Consider the following 27,257-nt stretch of genomic DNA (forward strand, 5'->3'; position numbering starts at 1 on the left):
ATGGAATCCTTGCTGGCAAGTCTTTTGATACAGCATTTAGTAATGGGCACTATATAAAACCTAAAGATTAATGATAGAATTGGTTACCTTGTAAGGGATTTTCTGCTTAAAAGATAAAACTGATCATTTGTTTTCATCACATGAATTTTATGAGCCCTGCTTCTCACCCTATAGACCGTTTGCAGTGTTATGTTCTCTTATTATTAGAGTGCTGTCATTCACCTCTTAGTTCTTGTATTTTTCCATTCTATTTATATATAAATGAAACAACAACAATAAAAGAAGAAAACTGACTGAACAAACTGAAAAGCACCAGTGTGCCTTGGAGGTAGTTTACTTGCATACAACAGACGTTCAGAATTATGGTTTTTAATTAGGCAAAGAATACAGTTATAGATGTTTGTAAAAGACATAGGTAATGTTATATTTTCAATAAGAGCATGTATACCTTGATAGATCAAGGATGAACTCTGTTAAATGGAAATCATGGAAAGATATTTCCACAAACATAAATCGAAGTTGAATTGGTGCCAAATGAACAGCATTACATTTAGAGATTAGTATAGTTCTTTATACTACAGAACAATACAGTATTCCTGTGGGGCCCAATTTAGTACAGTTAAAATTAAAAACAAAAAACAGTCTCAATATGCACCATCTCCTTTAAAGAAATTGATCTTGTAGCCACTACATATGAAAATGTTTTCTTCTTGTGCACTTATCTGCATGCTACTTCTTATTTCTAAGATGACTATTTTAGGAAGGAAAGGTGATAACCTTAACATAGTTAACAAAGGCTGCCATTTTCAAAGACGCGTGAGTCAGAACCCCAGCCCCATTATGACTCTTGGGCTCTTTTGGAAATCCCAGTCTAAAGAACCAACCCTGCAAGCACTTACTAGTTGCCACTTACTGCTTCTCACTAGGGGTAATCCAGTTGCATTAAAGACAGCTTCACTTGTAGGAAACATTGTTATTGGTCAGAATTGCTTGCAGAGTTGGGTCTTAATACAAGGTTGATAATAATTTTAATTTAAAAACAAACCAACCAAACTCTTCTGCCCCCTCCACTCTAAAATATAACTTATAGAATTAATTTATGGAATGATTTTTTTTCTCTCCAGAAAATCCACCATCTGAGCTTTCTGGGGAACAAACATCATTCACTAAATGAATTACATTTGTAGTTTAATCAGACATTAATTTCCTGTCAAGACTGGTTGCAACTTATTTCGTAGGCCCTATTCACTTCAGTGTCCCCTTCATGAACAGGACTTTGGGATGTTGGCAGGACTAATCTTTCACCTACGTAAATCTGAGTTTATATTTCAGCTCTTGCCCCATGTGAAGGAGTGCAAAACTTTTGTTATATGTGCAACCATACAGAATGTGCCCAGTTTTGTTACCAAATCAAATCATACTCCAGGTTTGTTTGACAGTTTGTGGTAGATCCTCAATCTCTCAGAAGTAATAATCTAGAATGTGGGCCCAGGTTGAAGTTAGCATTACTTACAGTGTTTCAGATGGAATTCAACTATGCTCTAACCCAGGGGTGTCAAACATACGGCCCGCAGGCCGGATGTGGCCCGTGAACCATTTTTGTGCGGCCCGCAGCCCCTGGATCCACCACCAAAGAGGGGAGGACGCGGCGAGTTTTGACAGCGGCAGCTCTGATTCCGCGACCTGCCACCGAGAAGAGTCGCCGCCTCCTCCCCCTTTCTGCGGCAGCTCACGGCGTCATAACTGCCGCCAAAAATGGGAGGAGGTGGGGAGTTTTTTCGGTGGCGAGGATAGCACCGGGAATTGCCGCCGAAAAGGGGCTGCTGCTGCGCCACCGAAAAAGAGAAGATGCCCCGAAATATTCGGCGACAGGCATTGCTCCTAGGTATGGCCCAGCTCAGGTACAATTTATTAAAATGTGGCCCGCCATCATCAGCGAGTTTGACACCCCTGCTAACCTCTGTATCTCCTTCCTGGGGTGTGTCCTGGTATGGGGAAGATTATAAGGAAACAAACATTTCTCTTCTCTTCTCACTGAGCTCATGTGGATCATATGCCCTGAGTTTGTTTCTGGATGTGTACACATGCCCCTGCCTGCTTTGAAGTACTATTCTTATAACCAATGAAAGCAGACACCGTGTTCCTTCTACAGAACAGAGAGGGCCCCCACATGGGGAGGGAAAAGGGTACACCTTACCAAGGCCCAGAGGCCATGGGGGGCCTGCCCAGGCAGCAATCCCCATGGGTATGTGTGTGGGAGGAGACCCGTGTTACAAGTCTGTACTGGGCCCGAAAAATTATGCTTGGTCCCTGACCAGAGCACTGGCGTGAAAAACAGAGAATCCTTTGGGATCAAAGGCAAATGGAACATAGTACTTTTCAGTTCTCTTTCTTCTGGTATGTGGAGACTTGTTTCTTAAGGATGATTTGGAGAGAGTGCCATTAAAGAGTATGTCTGAAACTGACTTGATTCAAATATGCCAGATGGTCTCAGAACGTCAGAAATGCAATAGTTATTTTCTTCACAAACTTATTATCAGATACATGGGACTTGTCTCTGAAGGTTTGTGATACATTCATATAATTCACCTTTTGTAGGAGATATTTGCTTTAGAATAGATAATAACTGATTATCCATGCTGCATTCTTTCTGTTATTCAAGAAAGGAAAATAAAACTGCTTTATGAGCTCAATAAACTCTTGTGATGGCAAGGGCAACTTCTTATACTTTTTTTTTTAAGGATTTCATAGTTCACTCATAAGAGGTTGAACTGGATTGCAATTTGGTACAAAATATGTTTGAAAACGACTCCATTTTGGCCATTAAGTAGTAAAAGATATTACAAATTTAACAGTTTCAAATTCCTTTTTTGCCTTTCTAATTAGAGGCATCCTCTTATAGCAGATATGTGCTCATATAAGAAGGCAGGAATTCATGTACAAGAAATGAGACTATGACCTTTAACTCTGAGTCAAAAGTGATAAAGAATTTACTATAAAATGTTTATCTGCAATAGTACTACTTCTCAGCTATATAGCACTCTTAATCTTCAAAGGGCTTTACATCTATTAAAGATAAACCATAATTCTAGAATCTAATTTTGAAGTGAAACAAAGTTCCTAACCTGTTACTGGCATAGTACCTTCGATTACTGATTTTAAAAAGAATGTTGCAAGGAAGTAATTTACTTTTCACTATTGATGCTGTTTGTTTACTTTTTGCATTTCACCCAGCTTGGGTAATGAAGACTGGATCTTGAGCTGCAAGCAAGGAATGCTTGTGCAACATGGTGTGGGGGAGGATTTCAGAGATTGGCTTTAGCCACCTTTGTGTTCCCCCAATCCTAGGGCTATCATGGTTCTGGGCCATCCCAGACATAAATTAGAACTGCCTGAAGGGTGCTTTAATCTGCACCAGCTGCTCATGGCTTCCAAACATTAGGGGCATGCACAGATATTTAAATATAACTGCTTTTGGACAGGCACTTTAACACAAGCCCATCCCCAGCCAGTGCCCCCCTCGCCCTGCTGCCTCCCCTACCCACCAGGTCCCTGCTGCCTCCCCAAGTTTCCAGGGTTCCAAATGCTTACTGGAGGCTGCAGGCGAGGAAGGGACGGGATTTAGCAGGCTTCTCCGTGCCGCCTCTGTCTCACAGAGCCCAGATTCCCTGCTCCAGGTGCCATCTAGCGAGTGCACAAGCTGCAGTGCCTTTCCCAGGCCTGTCCCTTCAGCTGTGCTCAGCCAGACTCCCACCCTACCAGAAAGGTGGGAGGATGGGCTTGGGAGAGGAAATCCCGGGGTGAGTGGGTGGCCAGAGTAGAAGCTGGGGGCAGTGGTGGAGATAATTATTGGGGGGGTGGCTGTGCCGCTGCTTGTCTTCCCCGCTTGTGCACATCCCTGCCAAATATCATTACCTTTCTCTGGTGGTCAGTGGGCTCTTTGCCACTGGAGGATTCCCATGCACAAAGGGAGCTGGCTAAACTGGCTTTAGATCAGATTTGCTCTTTCCATTCCTGGGAAATATCTGGCCTTTACTCTACTTTTCATACACTAGTCCAGTGATCATCAAACTCTAGGGTGTCCTCTATATTAATAGAAAGATCTGGCTTGTGCGCACCTTCCATTTCACAATCACCTAATATCCCTCTGCAAACCACAGATATTGCTGACATGGAAAAATATCATTAGGAAAGTATTTATATTTTTAGCTTCTTTTCATACAGTTTAGCAGAGGAAACAAGGGGGAAGAACCAGCAGCAGTCAACCACCCAGCTCTTTGTGAACCCACAAGTGAACTGAAGCCTATGTATGGGTTGAAGGCCACAATTTGAGAGCTGCTCTACTAGCACAATGCTGATTGTGTCCGAGGTTGCAAATGCTGCAGGAGGAATGTTTAAATCTAAATATGAAGCTTTAAAAATGTATTTCTGAAAATATTTATATAGAGGTTAGGCTTTGTAATCTTAGTGTTTAAATGTTAATACCAAATGTAAATGTCCCTTTTAATCAATCCTCAGAACAACGCCATGAATTAGTTAAGCACCAGAAAACACATACTGTATATTTTCTTTTCTTTTAAGGAGACTTCTCTTCTGCCAATTCAATGAGCACCTTCAAACCAAGGATGGTCACCCCACAATCACTGGAGTGCAGCCTAACCTTACTCTACACACAGCAGGGAGGCACTGACCAGAAGCACCATGAGCTGTACATTTTCAAATGGCTTCCTTGTACTTATTATTGCACAGCAGTCAGAGCCAGTGAAGTTGAGCAGCCAGTCGGATATTACCTTGCCTGGGACAAATTCCAGGGAAGGAGCAGGAGAAGCAAAATTTGTCCCAGTGAGCTTGCACGTGATATAAGTCATGCAGTATCAGTTCCAGCCCGAGATGTAATCTCGTTAGCAGCAGAAAAGAGACAGCGAAAGCAAGCCAAGCATCAGTGTTCCCTCAAAACAAACAGCTTTTACCAGGTGTGACGCCCATAGAGGTGAGATCCCAGAGCTCCTCCTGGACTCTTAGTGCTAGATTCAAGTCCTACTTTCTCCCCGCTGTTGGAGATTCAGTTGCAGTTAGCATGCTTCCAGGAGATATTTGTTGGAGAAATTAGCCCCTTTCTTTCTCCACCGTGGAATGGCAGATCATCTGCATTTCATCATGCTAATTCTTCTGCAAAATACTTGCATGCCACCTGTCTCTTTCCCTTTGTCCACCCTGAATTCTTAGTTGGAAATTTGTTTTAAATATAATTGACTCGTTTTGCATTTGGTTCTCTTTGAATTTCCCCCTTATTGTTTGTCATCGATTGTTGATAGTTGGGGTTGGTCCTGCTCTGAGCAGGGAGTTCTCATAGACTCGTAGTCTCTAAGGTCAGACGGGACCAATATGACCATCTAGTCTGACTTCCTGCACAACGCAGGCCACAGAACCTCACCTATCCACTCCTGTAATAGATGCCTGACCTATGACTGAGTTATTAAAGTCCTCAAATCGTGGTTTAAAGACTTTAAGGTACAGAGAATCCACCAGCAAGTGAGCCATGCCCCATGCTACAGAGGAAGGTGAAAAATTGGACTACATGATCTCCTGAGGTCCCTTCCGTCCCTAATCTTCTATGATTCTTCTATGATTAAATGTAGGAGACTCTAACGACGCAATTTATCAGTGAATTTAACAGTGCAATTTATTTAACTGTGAATATGTCACAAACCAAAGATAAAAAGTCTCACAGAAATAACAATATTGCAGCAGTAGATGCAGCAACAGTTCCATCTCTACCAGTCATCCCACAGCACGGTTATTAACTGCTCTGAAACCCCTACAAAACCAAAACAGCATGTGACATATTAACCCTTTTACTGTTAGCTCCTGGTGCAGTGAAAAGTGGCCTCAGTCTTTGAAGTGGGAAGTTGCCAATTCAAAAGTGATGTGCCATGGTATATGGGGCAAGACTGGACGTACATTTTGCTACCAGGTACATGAAGCAACACATAGTAGCTAGTGATGATGCTCATCAACCTATAATTTAACAAAGATTTTTGTTGTGGTTCACTTAATTGATAGAAATTAGGCTTTGAAATGCTTTATGAAATAATTGATGTTACTGGTCTTATAGTCAAATAAAAGCTAGAAAATGAAACATATTAAAATATAGTAGCCTCATGAGTCATGGTAAGTGTGGAGGTGCGAAGGGACTTTCTCCTTTATCCCATTTGCCTGCAGACTATTTATTTCCTTACTACAACCATGGAAATCTAAATGAGATCTAAATAATGTGCCTAATTTCCATGGGTGCTTGACAAGATAATACATGTTGCAGTGCATAGATGGGAGCAGAATAGAACCTTTCACCTAGAACACTTTTTTTTCAAATTCATGGGTTCTAGAATTGAAAGCTAGGAAGATTGTTTCAAAGTATTGTTATAGTTTGGTGGGGAAAACTTTTTATAGTAATTAAGGTTGAGAAGAGGTTTCCATTCTAAAGCTTCAGTACTGGGGGATGCATATGGGAGCAAGAATCTTCCTGTGTTTATCCAAGTGCAGGATCTAAAGAGCTTTTTTAAGTTGCCTAGACCTTTCCTGACAAACAAAACAATCAGCACTGAAACAGTTCTTGATTTTTGTATACTGTATAGCTCTCCATATATGAAATATAAGTTTCTGCAGTGGTGTCCCAATCATTCCTTCTTGTCCCCAATTACCAAATACTTATACTAAGCATTGTGCTAGTATCCTTCTCTATCAGGATATATCGAGAATTCTAGGCATTTCTCCCACTATTGGTTTAGCACCAGCACAGCTCTACCAGAGTTGCAAACGGTCACACTTTTTTTTTATTTTTAATTATGTTTTCTAAGTCGTGATAGGCCATATCTACTGACAGCTTCAACCCATTTTCCATCTGCCTTCCATCTTCTAGTCACAGCTGACCTGAGTTCAATATGGGTCAGGGGTTTAGAAGTGAAAGGCTCCAGATCCCATTTCCAAGCCAGTCATTCAGGTACTCCTTCCCACTTGGAAAACTTAAATCTCCTTTCCAACCAAAACAGCTTAATTAGGCTCCTGTCTTTCTGCCCTCATTGCCCGTCCAAAAAAACAGTCAGCATGAAAAAGTGGATTGCATGGTAGCTTAATACATCTGAGGAGGCCTCAGACCAAATCATGCTTCAGACAAATGTCAAGAGTCTAATCTCATGCTGGTGTCTGTTTGACAAGCAGTCAGATTGCAAAACCACCGCACAATTTTGAAGTTTCTGTTCAAAGGACAGCCGGGATCAGAATAACATGGGTGTGGTAGACTAGGAATTAGCTGCATTGTTAGAACTGTGTTGAGCAATTTGCATAGTACGTGCCTAGGCCATGCCTCATTACAGCCAGTGCTCTGTAGACTGTCTGCAGTGATCGGAAGATTCACCCACATAATCAAAAGGAAAGCAAAGAAAGAAAAAGAAAGAAACAAGACTCCAAGTAAATATACCAGTTTAGTCGTATTTATCTGTCCTCCATCAAAAGCTGCCACAAACAGGTTAGTTTAATGCTGGTCTAGACAAGATTTTTGCATGTTACTAACTGCAATAATAGCTGCCTGAGAATAATTAAGTAGAAAACACTAAACATTTATCTCATATGAATCCATTGTCCTATTTATAAATAACTGTGTAGTTAGCTCATTCAGGAAGAGCCATTTGGTTTCATCCGACATGAAGCTTAGGGTTTGTTAGTTCCCATGCATTACACATGCTGAAATTGCTGTGCATGCATCTACAAGGAACATTCCTTCCTCTCTGTTCAGATATGTAAATAATAACTGTGCAGCCAGAGCCAGGAAATTGTGTTCCTCCTGATACTAATTAGAACCATTAACCAGGAACTCTGCATCACATAAACACAAAGGACAACAATTTGTAAAAAGATGACAATAATTTGCATCCAGGTAAATAATACAGCTATTCTTGCTGTCCTTCTGCTATTGATTTTTAAAAACCTCTCAGAGATACAGCATTATAATTTTTAGTTCAAGAAAGAAAGCAAGTATATGGTATAACTTCGTGGTCTGCTGTCATTTTCTTCCTCTTCCTGTTACTCATTACCTTCTCCCTTCCTTTCTTCCCCATTTATAACTTTAGATTTAGAGGAGTGGGACAGTTGATTAGAAGCCCAGTCCTTCCTACTTCTCTCTTACTACTTTGAAGATCTGATCCTGCAAGGAGCTGAGATCCTCAGTTCCCAATTCTGGGAATTGGAGGTGCTCAGTGACTTGCAGGAGGCATATAGTTCTTGAGATAATCCATGCCTAATTCAGTACCCCCAAAAGCAGCAGCTCCTATCAGTCATGCAACATTAGTGGTTCAGAGTCAACATGTCCATAACAGTGGGTGTAGAGGAAGATGGTGGCACAGGAAAGACAGACAACAAATTGCTGTTTAAAAAAAAAAAAAGGCTATTCTCAGACAAAAACTATCCTTCAGTAAAGTGTAGGTGGCTGTGACATGCAAACACACACAGAGACAAACTGACAAAAGGTCAAAGTTCATTAGTTCAGACAGACAGACTTTCCCTAACTCAGGCCCCTGATGTTTACAGACTAATTTGTAGCCTTTGAGTTTCCTGGCTTTTGTCAGCTTTTATTGTGTTACAGTGATCATACCATTGTCTAAACATTGTCTTTGAGCAACACATAAAACATATAGACTCATATAAGTAAGGTAAATATTTAAAAATCCCTGCATGCATATTTCAGCATTCTTAAAGGCTGAAACACCCCCCAGTTAAGAGGGCAAAAATCAAGGCCAGTGCACAATTCAAGTCTCACTTGAGATCCGTTTTGAGGACTTAAGTGGTGCATAGCCTTGTGTAATGCACTGCCCAGGGATGAATAGCAGCCAGTTTTCACACATTACAGTGTGTGCATTTTGGTGCTGAGTTTCTATTTATTTGATACATTGGAATAATTTTGCTCCCTTGGGTAAGAATCTATTTTGGTAAATGTCCTCATGTTAAAAGCAAAAACAAAAACCCCACCTTGCATTATTTACTCAGACTAATAAATCTGAAAGGTAATTAGTAAGGAACTTTCTAGAAAAATGTCAGTAACCTTGGAGATCATCAAATGTCTGCTTAGGGGGGCTTAATTTCTCTCATCACCACCACCTCTCAGAATTAATATGGTGCTTTAGCTTTTCATTCAAACCTTTATTATGCATTTTGGTAAATCTCTCTTCTTCACTTGATTATTGATAAATCAAAAATCACATCTTCTGTGTGTCACACACAAATCCATATGCTAAAACTCTGGATGGCATTTTAGCTGAAACTGCCCACCCAAATTATAGCATTCCCATTTAAAAAATAAAGGGAATTACCCTGGAAACACTGCCAACAGCCTTTCATGTCATCATTAGAGCTTTCATAATAAATTATGCTGGTTGGCAGAGGAAACCGTGCTGGTTACTGGAAGGAGCTGTGTCTGCAACGTATTAGTTTTATCTTTACACTTTTCAGATATGGTGCCAAATGTTAACAGGCTCTGAGCACCTGCATTCCTCATTTGTTTTGCAATGTGGAGGCTCTACAGTACCAGACTGATTGCTGTGCCAGGATTCTCAGGTAGCAGCAGTGTCTTGAACTGACTTTTTTCATCTACAGTTGGTGAAGAGAATGCAGCCTTTCCTTCCTGGTGCAGATCTCGCCATATTTATCCCACCTTGGTGACATATTGTATTGTCTCCATTTATAAACAGTTTTTATAAAGGGCTAATAAATGGGTAATAAATGTTTTAAATAAACAGGTATTCAATCATTATAGAGTCCCACAGGTCAAGAGTTTGTTTATAAGCATAGCTTATAACCATCTATAACACCTTTTCCTGATGTATTTTAACCATTTCCAGCACATACTTATGTCTGTAAAATCCTTATAATATCTTTGGGTCATTTATTAACCCTTTATGCACCATTTATGAAGGGTACCTTAATAGGAACCTCTGTTAGGCTGATTTCAAAGTTAAACTAGCTTCAGTTCACCAAAAAAAGAGTATGTTCCAGTTGCAAACCAGTCAGTGAGCTGGGAAGAAGATCCATTAATTCTCCCAACTCTATGCTTCAAATGGATCAGTGGTTTTCAGCATGTGGTCCACAGATGCCTGGGGATCTGCAAACTGTGTCTAAGGGGTCTGTGAAAGGTTGTCATTACCATAGAACAGTGGTCTTCAACCTGTGGTCTGCACATGCCTGAGGGCCTGCACGTTATGTCTAAAGATTTCCAAAGGAGTCTCTACCTTCATTTGAAATTTTTTAGGAGTTTGCAATGCAAAAAAGGTTGAAAACCACTGAAATAGATAATACCTTTGCAGCAGCAGCCAAGATCCTCAAGAATCAGCATAGCAAATTACACCCCCTTGTAAATCTTTCAGCATTCCCAAGATGGCTTAGTATTTTGTTTTTATGTTGTACGAGTGCCACCTGAGCTGAGTGCACATTAGTGCCAAAGGCAAGCAACCAGCATTTCCAGTGTGCTATCACCTGGTCCCAGGCGCCTTTTAAACTCTTACACAGGCTAGGAGACTTCCATTATTAAGAAATAATAAAATAAGAAACTTGCTTAGCTCATAATGAATCATGGGTCAGTATTGAAAAGCCATTTTTATACTTTAATTATTATTATTATACACAAGTGTAATTACTCTGGTATTTGATTCTAGGGTGGGGTTCTAGAAGTTAGCACTGCAGTTTTCCCAGAGGTACGGCTGCAGGTAGGAATATGGTCAGGGAGATTTTGAAAGAGCACCACCCCACTCCTTTGAAAATATCATTGGAATTACTTCAGTAGCAACTCCTTGGTGTTGCAACCATGAAAATAGTTAGGTCAAAGACATTAACATTCCTTTGGCTATGTTGTTTCTGCTGTATGACTAGACAACTGAGTCCATTAAAGTAATCCAGGGCTGGTGGTTTTCCCAGTTTTACTGAACATGAGGTATATTCCCATAAAACCATAAATAAAGTGCAACAAGACAGTTTTTAGTAACTATTTGATTGCGGCAATCACCATAAAAGTCCACATATACCAAGATACTGAAGCACTGATGCTTATCTTTGAGCATGTGACTAATCCTACTGATCAGTGCTTAAATACCTAGCCTTGATTGATGTAAACTTATTCCACAGATTTCCCATGAAACCCAGAATGGAAACATTTATCTCAACCAAATCATCATCCATTGTCTGGGGGTCTAGATAAAATGGGTTCTGGATTCAAAATACCCTTTCCAAAACAAAACCTGACCAATAGAGTTTTGTAAAAACAAAGTCACCCCCAGCTTTGCCATCTCTATTTTAAATCCAGTGACACTTAATGGCAATAATTGCTGCCTGTTGGAGACAGTAATTATGCTTAATTGTGATGATGCCTTCAGGTGATTTTGTGATCTTAGGTCTTCATTTCTCAGTCTCTTCCTTGTTCTGTATGCTTGTAGGACAACACTTTTCAGTTCTTCCATATCTTGTATACCTGAAGAAAACATATGTAAGTGATGGAATACTTTGCTATTGCTTGTCAGTTTGCTCCTTCCGTGTAACGTACTCATGTTAGATGGCTGTTCTGGATGTCTCACAGCTGACCCAGTTGCCTCCCTTAAGCAGCAGGCTGCATCCTTATCCAAGAGCAGATACAATCTAAATGATGTGACAGGAACTCTGCAGCTCCCCAGCATTGCTATAAAAATAGTTGCATCTTCTGCTAAATCAGAAGTTCTACTTAATTGGGATAAAAGACCATCCAAAAAGACAGCATGCTTTAGCAGATACTCTGCACCTTGGGCTAAATACTTGGCTGAATGAAGTTTATGCCAGCAGAGAATTTGGCCCCTACAACAATGTATAAATCTAAAATAATTCTGGATTTGTAGTAAGTTTACTCCAATGCATTAAGGAAAGTTTCTTAAAATACTGTATTAAAAATATTCATCAATAGTTCTAATATGGCAAAATCTCAGCTACCACAGTGTGATCATCTTTGGTAATAATAATAATTAGTAATACTTATCTCTTATACAGCATTTTTCATCAGTAGGTCACAAAGTGCTGTACAAAGGAGGTCAGTATCATTTATCCCAGTTTACAGATGGGGAAACTGAGTCACTAAGTGAGGTGATTAGAGAGTGGCTATTTAATGGCAACCAGTGTACACTGAATATATTCCAGACAATTTTAGGGCATGTCTACATGGTAGGGTAATGTGCACTATGGGGGTGTGATTTCTAAAGTACCCTAACATGTTGCACTTCAATTGGTCTATGTAGACCCCTCTAGTCTACACTTAGAGTTTGTTAGTGCAGTTTAAAGTAGTACTATGCACAACAGTAAAGTGCACCAGGGAACTTTTACTTTGCACCAGCAATGAATGTGCAGCACACATCAGTGCATTTTGAAAATCACACCCCCGTAGTATGCCTTACCCCAACAAGTAGATAAATCCGAAGATTATAAACTCTTTGGGGAAGGGACTGTCACTTATTGTGTGTTTGTATAGCACCTAGCACAATGGGGCCCAACCTGGTTGTGGCCTGTAGGCACTACCACAATATAAATGTTAAATAATAACCACTACAGTTTCTGTGGGTACAAATTCTGCTAGGATCAAATATAATATTCTAAAAGCACTGTTAAACATTCCAAGCAATTATAAATATTCTAAATTGTAACATTACATTTTTTTATTGTTTTACAATATAGGGAGTTTTCCCCTAAAACATCTTAGTATAGTAGATTTATATCTGCCTGAGACTGAGATCCTAGATAATTATTTGAGATGTTCAGTTCTTGGTCACAGGGTTTGGGACTGGAAAAGGCTATCTATAATAATACAGCAAGAGTCCTGCATCCCCTTAAAGACTAACACATGTATTTGGGCATAAGCTTTTGTGGGCAGAAACCCACTTCATCATCCGATGAACTGGGTTTCCGCCCATGAAAGCTTATGCCCAAATAAATGTGTTAGTCTTTAAGGTGCCGCAGGACTCTCGCTGTTTTGCTAAAAACAGATTAACACGGCTACCCCTCTAGAACTCTATAATAATAGTTATTATATCCTACCTGGTTTCTTTTAAAGTTATCTGTCATTGAAAGAGTGACTTAATAAGGGATGTTGTGGTCATGTTGGTCCCAAGATACTAGAGAGAGAAGGTGGGTGAGGTAATATCCAGTTAAAGATATTTCATCTAGACACATCCATCTTGTCTCACTTTGTAAGGGAGGCAGTGTTGCCTAGAGGATAGAGCACTGAACTAGGACTTAGGAGTCTTGGGTTCTTCCTAGCTCTGCCATTGGCCTGCTGGGTGACCTTGGCAACTCACTTCACCGCTCTGTGCCTCAGTTTCCCCATCTGTAAAATGGGGGTAAAGATACTGACCTTTTTTGTAAAGCCCTTTGAGCTCTATTGATGAAAAGTGCTATATAAGAGCTAGGTATTGTTCTTATTATTACTGATAGATCAAAAATATTTCTTTATCCAGCTGTGTGGGTTGAGGTTTGAAAGGGGGGTTGTCTAGTGCTTAGAGCAGAAGCTGGGGAGTCAGTACTCTTAACGTTAAATCCCACAATTGCCAGTGGCTCCCAGTGTGACACTTAACCTCTCTCTGCCTCGGTTTATCACCTTGTAATATGGGCTATATCATAACACCACGTATCTACCACACAAGTGTTCTATAAGTCTTAATTAAATAATTTTTTAAAGCATTATGAGATCCTGGAATGAAAAATACTGTGTGAATATTACAGACATGATTCATAATAATATTAATATTTGCATTCTCTCCAGGTCCTGGTCTGTACTAAGCCTACCAGACCTGGGCCTGATATGTGTTGGCCTGCTGAAAATAATTGCCTTGTTGTTTCACCTAAAATACAAAGCCATGGTGAGAATTAATATGCATTGTTCTCTTCTCTGTTTGCACCAGCAGTTCCATCTGCTGTGGTTCCAATCATTTTATCACACAGACACCATCCCCCAAGCCTTTCACAACTTGTTTTCCCACAAGGAGATCATCCCTTTTCTTCCATCTTCTGAGTGCAGCTAAGATGTTTCTGTGAATGAAGTGTTACTGTAGCCATGTTGGTCCCAAGGTATTAGAGAGACAAGGTGGATGAGGTAATACCTTTTACTGGACCAGCTTCTGTGGTGAGAGAGACAAGCTTTTGAGCTTGTCTTCAGGTGACCTCCTGAGCATAGGGTCAGCTCCCTTTTAGTACCCCTGGCGTATTAGCCACCCCAAAGAGAGCTGAGAGGAATAGGGGACATGGGGCCTACCTCTGCTTGCACTGGCCCTGGAGGGACTTGGCAATGACATGATCCCCTCATACTGTGGAACTTCAGGAGGTGTCAGCCATGAGGCACAAAGCCTCCTGGTACTTCATTTGGGGAGGTGCAGATCTTCAGTGGCTAAAAGGAGGCCTGGTTTAAAAAAAAAAAAAAAAAAAAAAGAATTACCATTGAAATTTTTGTGTCTGAAAATTGGGTTTCTAGCTAACCAAATGTTTTCCTGGAAAGTTTCACTTTTTTTTTTAAATTCTGGAGGCCTGATAACTGGAGGGGGGGAAAAAAATCAGTGTTCACCAAAAATTAAAATATTTTGATTCTGACATGCTCCACAGTGCCTCATGGATATTTGTAGTTCAGGTGTCTCATGCTCCCCTGTTCTCCTTTATGGGCTGGATCCCTCATTTTCCATGATGCACTGTGGCCATGTGACTGCCAAGACACGAGACCCTGGTACGTCATGAGAGATGTAGTCTGATTAGGAATGCAGCCTAGAGAGGAGAATGGAAGTATAAGGCATCTTAACAACAACTTCCATAAAATGCCGCAGTGACATTTCAGAATTATGATATTTCTGTTTTTAGCTGAAATATATCAATTTTTGATTTTTTGCTGGAAACTTGAAATTTTCCATGCCGCAGATCCCCATTTTCTGATCAGCTCTAGCTAAAAGCCAGAAGCAAGTCCCAAATTAGTGGGAGTAAAAAGTTACCTGTGCACCATATAATTATATCTTCTGAGGATGGAACTGAAAATACAATAGTGAGGGCTATTGCCAATCTAGTTATGCTCTCACAGTGCAGTGTCCTACACATAGCTAGGGGGTCGAGATGGCTCTTTAGTTTCTTCTCCTAATCACTGGTCTAAGACAAAAGGTTGGAAAAGTGTGCTGGTCCATTTATACTCTTCCATCACAACTTGGCTAAGTCCTGGTAGCTGACAAGCTATCAAACCATAAAGTCACAATATTTTCTTTATTATCTTGTTTTTCCACAGTGCAGTTGTAACATGATTTTAACAGCTGATGTCTTACCAGCTGCTAGAGTCAGAGGTTAATGCTGGATAGGTGGGGCTTTGAAGAGGCTTTCAGATGTTACACAGTGTTGGTTTTATTTCAAGACATTTTTGAGAAAGCAGCTGTTAAAATCAAGTCTGAATTGAAGTAAGGAAAGGAAAAAAGAGAAAGATGTTAATCCGAATCTAATGATCATTGTAAGGGTCTGGTATCTCATGATCTGCCATGGTTTTGCAGCTATCATATTGTATATAGCATCTGTTTCTAAAACAGGTGGTTCAAAAGATATTGTACCTTAAAGTTGTGACTGGTGTTTTGGTCAGCCAGTGCATTTTTGGCATTGGGTCAGGAATGAATGTAACATGCCCCAGATTTGGATCAATGTAATGTCGATCAGCCCCCACTTTCCTTCTTAGAACTCTAAATGGTTTATTGGAAATGGAAAGGCATAATATTGCTTCTGTTTTACAACTGCAGCAGTTCTATGGTGGGCTTTATAGTTTCCTCTGAAGCAGCTGGTATTGGTCACAGTGAACAATAGAATATTAGATTAGATGGACCACTGGTTGGATCAAGTATGGCATTTCCTATGTCTCTATTGTCATTTGTATGTCAGATCTTGAATTACAATGTATGGGAAAGGAAAACTTGGAGAAAATAGTTAACCAATGTGTATAAAGAGTGTTTCTGACTTGAGCCAAAATTTCTAGAGCCAAATTTTCAGATAGAAAGGGCTGAGATCAATAAACAAAAAGATGTACACTCAGTTACTGAGACTGTGAGTGCAATCATATCAACTGTGCATGCAAATATAGGCATCCAGTTGCACGTGATCCTTTAGTGTATCTTTCTGGAAATTTGACCATAACATTCAAAAATTTAAGGGAAAGTTCCTGATAAATTTTAAATTTATTTTGACTTCTTTTACTGACAACCTCTGATAAGTCATTATCAGAATGAGGATACAAGATGGAGGTCAAAACCTCCCATCATTGAAATACAAGTAAGCAGCCTGTGAGGAAGAACTGATAACATCACCTCTGCTAAACAAACTAAGTCAGAGGGCCCGGGATTTCCTTTAAATCAGGCCAAAATGGGAATATAGACAAAAGTAAGCTTCTGACATATCAAAGGAAAAGCTGGAACTTGCTTATACACACTCCGAAACAGGGAATGACTTGTGGCAGTTAGAAAACAGCATCAGTTATAAGCAGTTTTGTGCATGAACAACACAGCAAGGTATTGTTAGTAAAAGGATGAACAGAGATATGAATGCCCGAGAAATTATCTAGAGCGGATGTGAGAAGAAGGAAGTGTTCTAGATAACATGCAAGCATTATCTCCTCTCATTGGCCTTATGGAAAATGACATCATAAGCAAATTCCTCCAATGATTCATCAGCTATTGTAGGTCAGATCCTTGGTCCTGCCTAAATCCCATTTGCACCACTCCAGCAGCACAGAGGGGACTTAAAGCTGCCTCAAACAGGTCGCTGACATGTCCCTAGTGTGTGGGGATCCTTAGCTGGTATAAAACCAGTCTAGCTGCAAGAAGCTTTATAACAACTGCTCCTCCAGTTCAGGCATAGGAGCAGGGCTGGAGCAGACAGCTCTGGCAATAAAAAAGGCATAGAAGAAGTTAGATTTAGTAAACTGAGAATTCCCTTGGTATAGAGGGAGCTCTCAGCTGGGACAGGTGTACCTGGCTCATGTAATACCCCTACCTGTCCCTGATAGAGGCTGCATGTCTGAGGTGTGGAGGAGACACTTTCCATTTCAAATGCAAAGCTACACTTGTTCGACTACTGAATAGCTCGTGTATCATGTGGTGGTCACTCATACTACAAACAAGCAAGCAAACAAAAACTCCACATGACTTTTCTCCCTGGAATGGAGAAGAATCACCACTTGACATATGTTATTTAGATATCTGGGAAGTGCTACGGTAGCATGGTGATGGGCCCAGTACTATAGACTAACTAGACAATAATAGGATGTTGGTGGTATTATGATTATAGTGTTGGCAGGTTTATGCAATGAGGCCCTGATTCAGCAAAACACTGAATCAAGATCAGGGCCTGAGACTCTGACTTCCCCCACGTCTGCCCATCATGCTGGCTCCTTGGGAACAGTTGGAGGGTTACAACATTTCCCAAGAGAGGATGAATGAGATTCAAGGACTGCAATTGAGACATCAGGAGTCAGCATTGTGCACAGCTGAATGTTCCCAGCACAGCACCAGGAAGGAGGAAACGTACACTGAGTCCATGTTCCAATATGATATGAGGACATGGGGGAAGGGGGAAAGATGGGTTAGGCAGCACCTGGGAATTATGTGACTCTATCTCAGCTAATATGTGCAACACACGATGCCAGCTGTCTAGAAGACCAGGCCTATTATAGCATTAACCTATTCTCAGATTTCTGTTTCTATCAGCAGAATCCTCTCTGCCCCGCGATGCTACTCTGATGAAAGCTGTGCTAGATATTATCAGAGACATGCCAGCAACTCTTGCCTCCAATCAATTAAACAGAGGGCCTGAACATAACAAACTGATCTCGAATTAAACAGATAAAGGTGAGGGAGATTTTCAAAGGCATAGATGGCAATTGGCTATTGATGTCACGTAGGAATTAGGGCTTCAACTTCAATTTGAAAATCCCCTTCACAATGAATTAACTTTATTTTAATGAATCATTTACCTAATTTTAACTACTCCCTCCATCACCATCACCAGACACATACAAAAACTGGAGGTTACTACACCTAACACTGAAAGATGTTAATAGATTTAAAAAGCCCAAATCCCATGACACTAATGTTTCTTGACCCACGGGGAACATTTTTTGAAGGTGTACTTTTCTGATTCATATACTTAGATTTTTCATAAGCCTTTTGCTCTTCTTCCCGCATTCCCTTCCATCTTCCTAACCCCTGCCTAATACTCCTCTATATGCCTTTTACTTTATTTGAAAAGTTTTCCCTAGAAATGTTTTGTTTTTAAATAATTTTGAGCTTCAGTATATCATTAGGTATGTTACAAAAATATCATGCATCACCAAAAGAGCTAAATTCTCAAAACTATCAAATTCAAAGGTTTATGTTTGGGGGGGTTTTTTAATAAAAGATTTAATTTAAAATTGGCTTTCAAAGTTCTGCCTTTATGAATGAGTACATCTTTAGTGTGCACCTAAAATATCCACACTAATACCAGGTGTATGCTTGCAAAATGGATATCTGAACACACATGGCAACATAAGGGTCTAACTAGTTATGTGTGCTAACTAGCACTTAATTTAGGTGAGTACAAAGGTGTAAGTGCAATTTATGCTGGCCTGATTGAAATCAGGACCCAAGTCTTAAATTGTTGTGGGGGGTGTCGGGGGTGGGCAGAAGGGTTTTTTGTTTTTTAAAAGAAACCTTAAATAGCCTAAATGGCAGTTTTACCCATTTGGTCCAGTATGGGGGGTGGGGGTTGCCACAGTAACTGCAACAAATAAAAGTTCATCAGTATTTTGGAAAGATGACAGGTTAGGAACAGTGTAATCTGTTTTATTTTTAAACATTGTGCTTGCTTAACTAGTTGCATTGAACTGCCATTCAATGGGTGCTGTCAATTCATTGATATGAGCAGGAAGGGCAAAACTTCCATTTTTGACATCCAATTTTTGGACTATAGATTTTGTTTAATTAGATTCTACTAAGTTTTCTTTACAGAAATTTAAGTTTTATATGTGCGGAAATGCCCACCCTACCTAACTGTTCACAAGTACTTAACAAATCATAACTGATCTATTTATAGCAAGTGGAATACATCATCCAGTATTTCACTTTTACTTCTAGGAGCACCAGCTCTGCAGCACAAACCCTAGTGGTGTTATTTCAGTGGAGGGTGTTGAATCACTGCACATAGACAAAGCATGACTATATAAACAGCTGCATATTTTAGCACTGTTCACTCATTCCAACTCCTGCACATGTGTGGAACATTTCTTCCAAAGAAATAACGCCATCTACCCTTTATAGGCTGCTATAGCAGCACTGAAAAATCCAAGGGCATTTTCACTAAAAAAAGAAACCTTGAACCTGTCTCAATATATTTAAATCCCAGTTCAGACTGCCAGCACTTTGCCAATCAGATAAAAAATACAATAACATTGAACAGCACAAAGGGTCAACTGTCCCTTCTTCCACTTAATGAACTGTGAATTAGCCACAAAGAACTAGCAAGAACTAAAGAACTCAATTCAGGTGTTAGAGGTGGTAGTTTGGTGCATTAAAATTAGATGCCTTGTATAATTTATGTCTATGTAATTTTGTCTCAGACATTATGCCAGAATTAATCTATCTCTCATCAATGTGCAGGGAATTTACATGAGGTAACGCCCATTCCTTTGAAGTAGATACGGGTATTGTATAAGACATGGCTGCTGTTTATATTAGAGTTCTTTTTATTATGTCTGCTGAGAAAGGGAGAGAAGGGCTGTGAAATGACATCATCCTACTCTGTACTGGGAACCATTAATGTAATATAAAACACTGAAGCATGCTGAATGGATAGATGAGACTTAATTTAAAGTAATACAGCTTAAAGGGAATGTTGTGGAGTGATAAGGGGCTAAACCAGATAAATGGTGTAGTGCAAGTAAGTAGATTGCAATGAAGAGATACAGTAAGAGTGACTGGCGACACTGAATATGCCTGATGGTCAGAGCTTCAGAATGAAATGTTAAGAGCAGGTTTCTAAAACATGTGGGCTTTGTTTTCTTTTATTTGTGTTTAAGGAAATTGAATAAAACTGAAGGAACTTACCTGGGCCAGCTTTTTATTCTGTGCAACAAAAAAAAACTTGCAAGGATTCTCTAAGCCTGAAGAAGACTCCCTGGAAAGTAGAATCTGCTTGTGAAATGTGGTCTTAGGAGAACATGTTTTAAGAAAAGGGGCTCAGATCAGTGTGAATTTGCTGATATTACGCAGGTCACATTAACATGAACCACAGTAAGAAAGTTAGAGCCACGATGGAAGCTCAATGAAAAATAGGAACCTGCTGTAATGTGGTGCTAGAAATGGTACAGTCAATCAAATTGCAAGCCAGTGAATCAGAGGACAAAGGAAGTGACTGAGATTTTAGAAAGATTAAGTGAATAACGTGCAAGATGTATATTGAGAAAGTATAATGGAAGAGGGACTAGAATGGTCACTCCAACCGAAGGAGACCCAGGGTAGGCGGTGGCTACAGAAAGGGAGGAGCTAGAGATGCTCAGGTTGCTTACCTTAGGCTGGCCAAAGTGTGAGTGTACACTGTACATTTGGTCTGGGTGTAGCACTGTCATTAACCAGCCACCTTTCCCATCACACCAGGCTGGGTAACCAATTATCAAGGCTAAAAGCATTCTCTCAGTTTGCATGTCAAAATGTTTTGGCATGCATTGACCACATTGGCACAAATGTACTCAGTTTGCCTACACAAAAACTATTTCCATGTAGCAAGGGCAAGTGGAGAGTGCAGGTTGAGGCCCCACTGAACATTTGATTCTCAAACTAAAATAAGAAACCACACTGATTAACTCACAACTTCTGGATTTTTGTTGTTGTTGATTTTTAATTAGTGAAGAGAAAAGATCAAAAGATTTTGGAAAAAAAACCACAATACTGGTGAATGTTTTAATGAAACTGTTAATTTATTCCAACTGTGTAGATAGCAGGGTAAAATCCCTGTCTCTCATTGGCAGTTTTGAATATAGACACTGTAAATTAATAGACTGGATTGAATACACTGGTATATTTGCAGTCTTTTTAAATAAAAGTGACTACAAGTGTTGCTGGTCAGCTGGGTATGCATTTAATTATGCAATAGAGTAACAAATGTTGCTGCCTTCTATGTACAATTCTTCAAGTAAGCTGCAGACCACCTCACTGAGTCACAACTAAAGCTAATACCTCTGAGTTTTGGGAGAAGTAATTTATAGCTGACTAAAGATAAGGCCTTAGAGAAGTAGGCAAACATTGCTTCAGTAATATGAGCCTCAACCATTGCTACAGAAATCTCATCTTTTGTGACTTTAGCAGATCTGTACTAATGGTGAGTAAGATTGAACTTTCCATCTGCTGAAGTCAGAAGGTGGAGGGGGTCTAAACATTTCAGAACTCAGTGAATATTCAAAATCTCAACTATTTTTCTCAAAATGGAAACATTAGAGCTGCAGTACTTCTATATGGATTCAAAATCCACTTCATTTCCTCTTTACAGTGGTGGACTACTCAGGCATATTTTCAAATGGATGGAAAATCTTTAAAAAGCCACTAACTGATGTTTTTAAGTTAACAAATGGTGGAACAGCCAGCTTAACGAACTTCAACTCTAAATGATTTTCCCCAGCACTTTTATTCAGAGATATGAAAGGCAATGAATTATTCATTTCCCCACCTGTAGCTGGCCAAAACTGAAAACATGAAGAGTCTGTATTAAAAGATAGACATGAGACTTTACTAATTGCAGAGATGGAAGCCACAGTGTTCCATAGAGAAGTAAAACTGAAATTTGGAAGTAGGTTATTTAAAATTCTTTGCAATGGGGCTTGAATTAGGGCTAAAATGGCCAGTGGCCAGTCAGCATGGATAGATGGACTGAGGGAAGTGAAATGAATGAAGCAATGGGAAAAGATGGAGTTTAAACTTCTTGTGTGATAATCATTAGAAAAATCCTGTTGTCTTGCTGCCAAATTGTGCATGTCCCAAAATGTACATAATACTATGACATGAGCTAAACAAACATTGGAGGCTTATAGCTCTTTGGAGGTGAAAAGTTTTTACTATTACCAAAATCTGCTCTCTCTTGTCTCTGCCACTTGCTTGAAAAAGACAATTAATTGAGGCTATGTCGTACACACACACACAAAAGGAATTTTCTGTTACAACAGCATTATTCAGATGCCAATACAGTGAAAATCTGATGTAAAACACTAGTTCATTGTTCTTGCATTATAAGGTATACTAATTTCCTATTGACAACCATATTTACTGTGTTTTCAAAGCAGGCAAAACTGTCATGGTGACCTGTGTGCTACACAAAGTTATAGGAAAATGGAATAAATAGGGGGCAATTAAGCACATTTTTAGTCCAACTGAAAAAATGTCATACATCAAAACACAGGAACGCTTGCATCCGTTTAGACTCAGGATGGTATGGAAATGCATTGCCAAGCTGTGTGCAAATGACCTCCATGTATTCTGTTCATTAGATAAGCCACTGTCCCGCTGGAGGTACGTTTCTCCAGATGCACTGTTCAACAGCTGTGGGACAGATTCCCTGCTTCCTTGATGAAAAGCAGCCACATCTTCCTGCCTGAGGATTCCCTGGTGTAGAAAAGTTCTTAATGGACACAGAGCCAACTTAACTAGCTCCTATGCCTACCTCTTTATCCCCAGTATAGGAAAGTTTAGAACTGTCCTCCTCCCTCAAGCTGTTCTAATGTACAGTACCAGCCCTAGGATCTAGGAGCTGCAACTAACTCCATTTCCCTCCCCCATCCCAAAGAATCTGGACCATTATCTCCTGCTTAAAAGGATTCATTCTGAGCATTCTCCTTGGTTACATAATGGCATATTCAGAGCATCAGTGGCAATCACCTGTTTGATAATAATTTGGCAGTCAAATAACCCAACAGTTTCAGCTTCCACAAAACCATCTGTTCAGTGTGACACAAACTTCCCTTAATTGTTTCTCTTCTCTTGTCACAACCCAAATCATAGTCGGCCAGGGACCATGGATATCCTCAAGTTACTTACAAATAACACTATCACTCTAGTTTTTTAGAGGACAAGAGAGGTTGAATACATAATAAATAAGAAATGCATTGGGGAGAGGGCAGGGAGAATGTAAATCACAGACAGAGCGAGAGAGTGGGAGAGCAGAGATGGGAAAGAGAAAAATTCTAGTGGAAAAATAAGAGCTGGAGTCTCTGCTTCACTAAATCCACTTTGTGCGCCCAAACAAATGTTTATATGTCTGCAAAATGGACATAAACCGGCTTGTGGACAATTCTCCTGACCAAGGGGAGGTCTCCACGGCTGGAAAGATGGCAGAGGCATTCAGGCCTTTTCCTCCATCAACCCCCACACTATTATGCAGAGACGACCAGTGCCTGCCGATAGTGGGGGGCAAGTGAGGGCAGTCGGCTTCAACAGTGTTCCTGAGCATGCTCAGCTCGTGTGAGCATGCTCAGTACAAGCCAACCAGCAAATCTGGGATGGAAGCACATGACCCTGCATGCCCCCCACATGCATCGCCTAAGTCACTATGGGATGTGCTGGGGAGGGGGTGGGGTGAGAGGGGACCTGTGGGAAGGGAGGGGCATGACTCTGCATTAGTCTGCAGAAGAGAAGAATGAGGGGGAAGTTTGATAGTAGCCTGTAACTACCTGAAACGGGGTTCCTGGGAGGATAGAGCTAGGCTGTTCTCAATGGTAGTAGATGACAGAACAAGGAGCAATGGTCTCAAGTTGTAGTGGGGGAGGTCTAGGTTGGATATTAGGAAAATCTTTTTTCACTAGGAGGGTGGTGAAGCACTGGAATGGGTTACCTAGGAAGGTGGTGGAATCTCCAACCTGTGAGGTTTTTAAAGCCCAGCTTGACAAAGCCCTGGCTGAGATGGTTTAGTTGGGGTTGGTCCTGCTCTGAGCAGAGGGTTGGACTAGATGACCTCTGAGGTCCCTTCCAACTCTAATCTTCTATGATTCTATGACTCCTTAGCATCTGTAACCTATGTTAGTGATGGGCAGCACGGAATCAGTAGCTTCTTGATGCTCCATTTACATTGTGTGAGAAGTGCTTAGGTGCAGCCAAAAATAGTAGATATCTTATATGGGGTTTGTGGATAGGTGTGCTTCTATACCTATTGCAGAGCCTATGAAAACACTCGCAAAAATAATTGACTCTCCCTTTGTAAAAAAAAAAACAAAACCTCAGGGGTTTAATTACAGGAAAAAGATTTTCAAACTGAAATTATTGTGTGAAGTTTGCAGATTCTGAAACCTCTTGAGACATACCAATCTCTAGAATGAATGAATGAATGCTTTATCTGCTCCTTGATGGGGAGCCATTAAGGGGTTGGAAATTATACTTCCCCATAATGCTTCTCTCTCAAGTATCTCTTTTTTTAGCCTATGCTTCTTGGTATCCCTAATTTCAAAATCTGCTTAGCCACAAAGCACCTAATTCCACTGCAGTGGTGGCAGAACTAGCCTCCAGGGTTCTTTATCACAATTATTTATCCTTTCCAGACACTTATTTCCACTTCACTATCTCTTTGCTCCCAGACGCCCTTTTGTCAGCTCCCCAGTTCTGGTTTCACAAATAAAGTTATCTGATGTACTAATACCCATCAGTCAACAAGAGATTAGTTCCACATTTCAGGTTTCCCTTAGCATCCTGAGTAGCCCTGTTCTGTGATGGATGACTGTGTGAGCTTGGCCTGGCAAATTAAAATAATTTGACTGGTGTGATGAACTGGCTTTTTCTGGGCTTCTTATTAAGTCAGTCATCCCCTCCTTGAAGCTGAAATTATCCATATCACCAAGTACGATCACCTAATGTATCAGTAGTCCTTGTCCTTACTTTGCATTATTAACCCACCAGGTGTAAGGTTTCTTTCATGCATATCAGAGAGTGGTGTAAATGTTGAAAGCTCAAAAGAAATCTTCATAAAACTCTAGCATGTCCTATCTGTGGGATTTGTTTTAGATTTTGGCAATCTGTAACGTAATCCATTGGGACATAGTGTAGTTAGATGTCTTTCCAAAGCTCAGCATGATGCTGCCTAAACATTTTATTCCGGGCTGCAGGATCACTCAAGCCCAAGCCTTTTCCCATTTATTTTTCATGCATCAACTTTTCTTGGGGGTATGTGACCTTGATGTATTGTTAACACCCTGAGATTTATTCAGCAGCTTCCTTTGATGAGGCAGGCTGCCTCATTAAGTCAATCCCCATGCATCTGCAACTCTAGCCCTAGCTGAGAGACATATTTCAATTTAACAGTTTATCTCCCAAATTGATCCTTAATGTTACACTAATAATTTCTTCTATTCCATTTGAACGAGGCTGAAGAGCAAAGATGTAACATTAAGAGACTTAGGGCCAGATCCAAATCCAACTGCAATCAATAAAAGGTCTTTGCTCAGGTACATACTGACCTCAGCTTTGTTGCAGCCATGTAGTTATATTCCTGCGTAATATGTGCAGTCCCTTTCTTAGCTTCCTGGTCTGTGAAGTGGTTTAGTCCACTCAGCAGCCAGTTCTGTGGACTGCTATGAATGGGAGTGGGTGGCAGAAGCCAGGGCCGTGGCTCCACGTCCTCCTTGGCATGACATGCCCTCAGGTACATGAAGGGAGCAGATTGCATCTTCACCTGAATGCAGGGACTGCCAGTGTCCCCGGCTTCTGCAGTGTTGTGGGGAGTATGTGGGGGGTATCCAGGCTTAGTGCAATCACCCCATTTGATGTACACACACAAATTCAGGGATAGCCTCCCTGTCAGCTGCCAAGTGCAGAAAGTGTCTCTCTGTCAAACAATGGCTGACGCTTGCTGCCAGTTTGAAGACACTTCTATGGACATCTTTGTCCCTTCACTTTGAAAACTGGAAAGAAGTTCTTGCAATTTTCAGCTTAGTCTGCTCCACCAGTGTAAAAGGTAAAGGAGCTCTGCACTGCTCATCGCAAATCACTTTGGTTTTGTAATTTAACTCCATTTGGTATGGAGCTGGGTGAGAATCTAACTAGAGCCAGGTCTACCCTAGGAGTCCTGTGCTAGTATAGCTATACCTGTACAATATACCAACAAAGCACTCCAAGTGGAGATGCAGCTTATACTGGCAACTCTGCTGGCATAGTTTATTTCAGATCCCTGAGTGAAAGAAGCTGTACTAATAAAAGCACAATTTTGCTGTTACAACTGAGAGTATGGGGGATTTTGCCAACCCAGCTATACTGGTCAGAGATCACACCTCATCACACCCCTGACTGACAGCTCAGCCGGCGAAAGTTTGTAGTGTATACCTAGCCTGTACCTACGATACGCTACAAGAATGTCTCAGCCCTGACATTAGAAAATGCCCTTTTTATTTCTCTTTAAAGGCAGGTAAATGGGGGAGAAAGCAATCTCCTCCCCAGCTTTAAATTGACAGGAACGGTTAGCCTGTTAGCTTAGCTTTGTTGACCTTTAAGGACTCTGATTGCAGAAAAAGTGCCTCCAATTTGACTCATTCTTTTCCCCTCAGATACTGTCTCAGTTTGTCATTAAGGAATGTTACAAAAGCAGCTCTTGACAAAACATGCTGGTTTTTTTCAGTTATAGTGGGAAGTATAATTACAGGATAAGATGTGATGAATTTAAGCCAACACACTCAACTCATGTCACGTGTCAGAGGGAGTGAATTAGCACAATGGTAGCACTAAATCTTCACGTGTTCTGCATTCTTGAACTATGCATTTGAATGGTGTGTATATGTATCTAAAGAGAGAGACTTATTCTGCCCAGAAACACCTAAACCAAACCAATCTCTTCTGCTCTATATGGAACCTGATCAGATTGCTGGTTCGTCTAGTCCAGAATAACTGAGATTGTTTGTTTGTTTGTTTTTGTTTTTGTGAGCAAAAGTCTAACAATACCTAATAATTTTAATCAGGAACAGGGTGGTCTCAAGGTTTATTAAAAATTTGTGTTTCAACTGGCAATCTTCATCTTTTGAGGTGGAAAAGAAAATGGGACCAATGTGGCAAGAGAGTTAGTTTGCTTACTTGTGACTAGTGTGCTAGCCCTTTGGGTCCGTAGCCAACTGGTGTATCCAGCAAGGCTACACCGGGGCCAGTGTAGAAATGACCCCAGGAAGAGAGAATCCCCTCTTAGCTGCCCTACACATAGCAAACAAT

This window comes from Emydura macquarii, unplaced genomic scaffold (assembly GCF_026122565.2).
Source record: "Emydura macquarii macquarii isolate MOO-44397 ecotype Brisbane River unplaced genomic scaffold, CSIRO-AGI_Emac_v2 contig_2897, whole genome shotgun sequence".
NCBI classification, from domain to species: domain Eukaryota; kingdom Metazoa; phylum Chordata; order Testudines; family Chelidae; genus Emydura; species Emydura macquarii.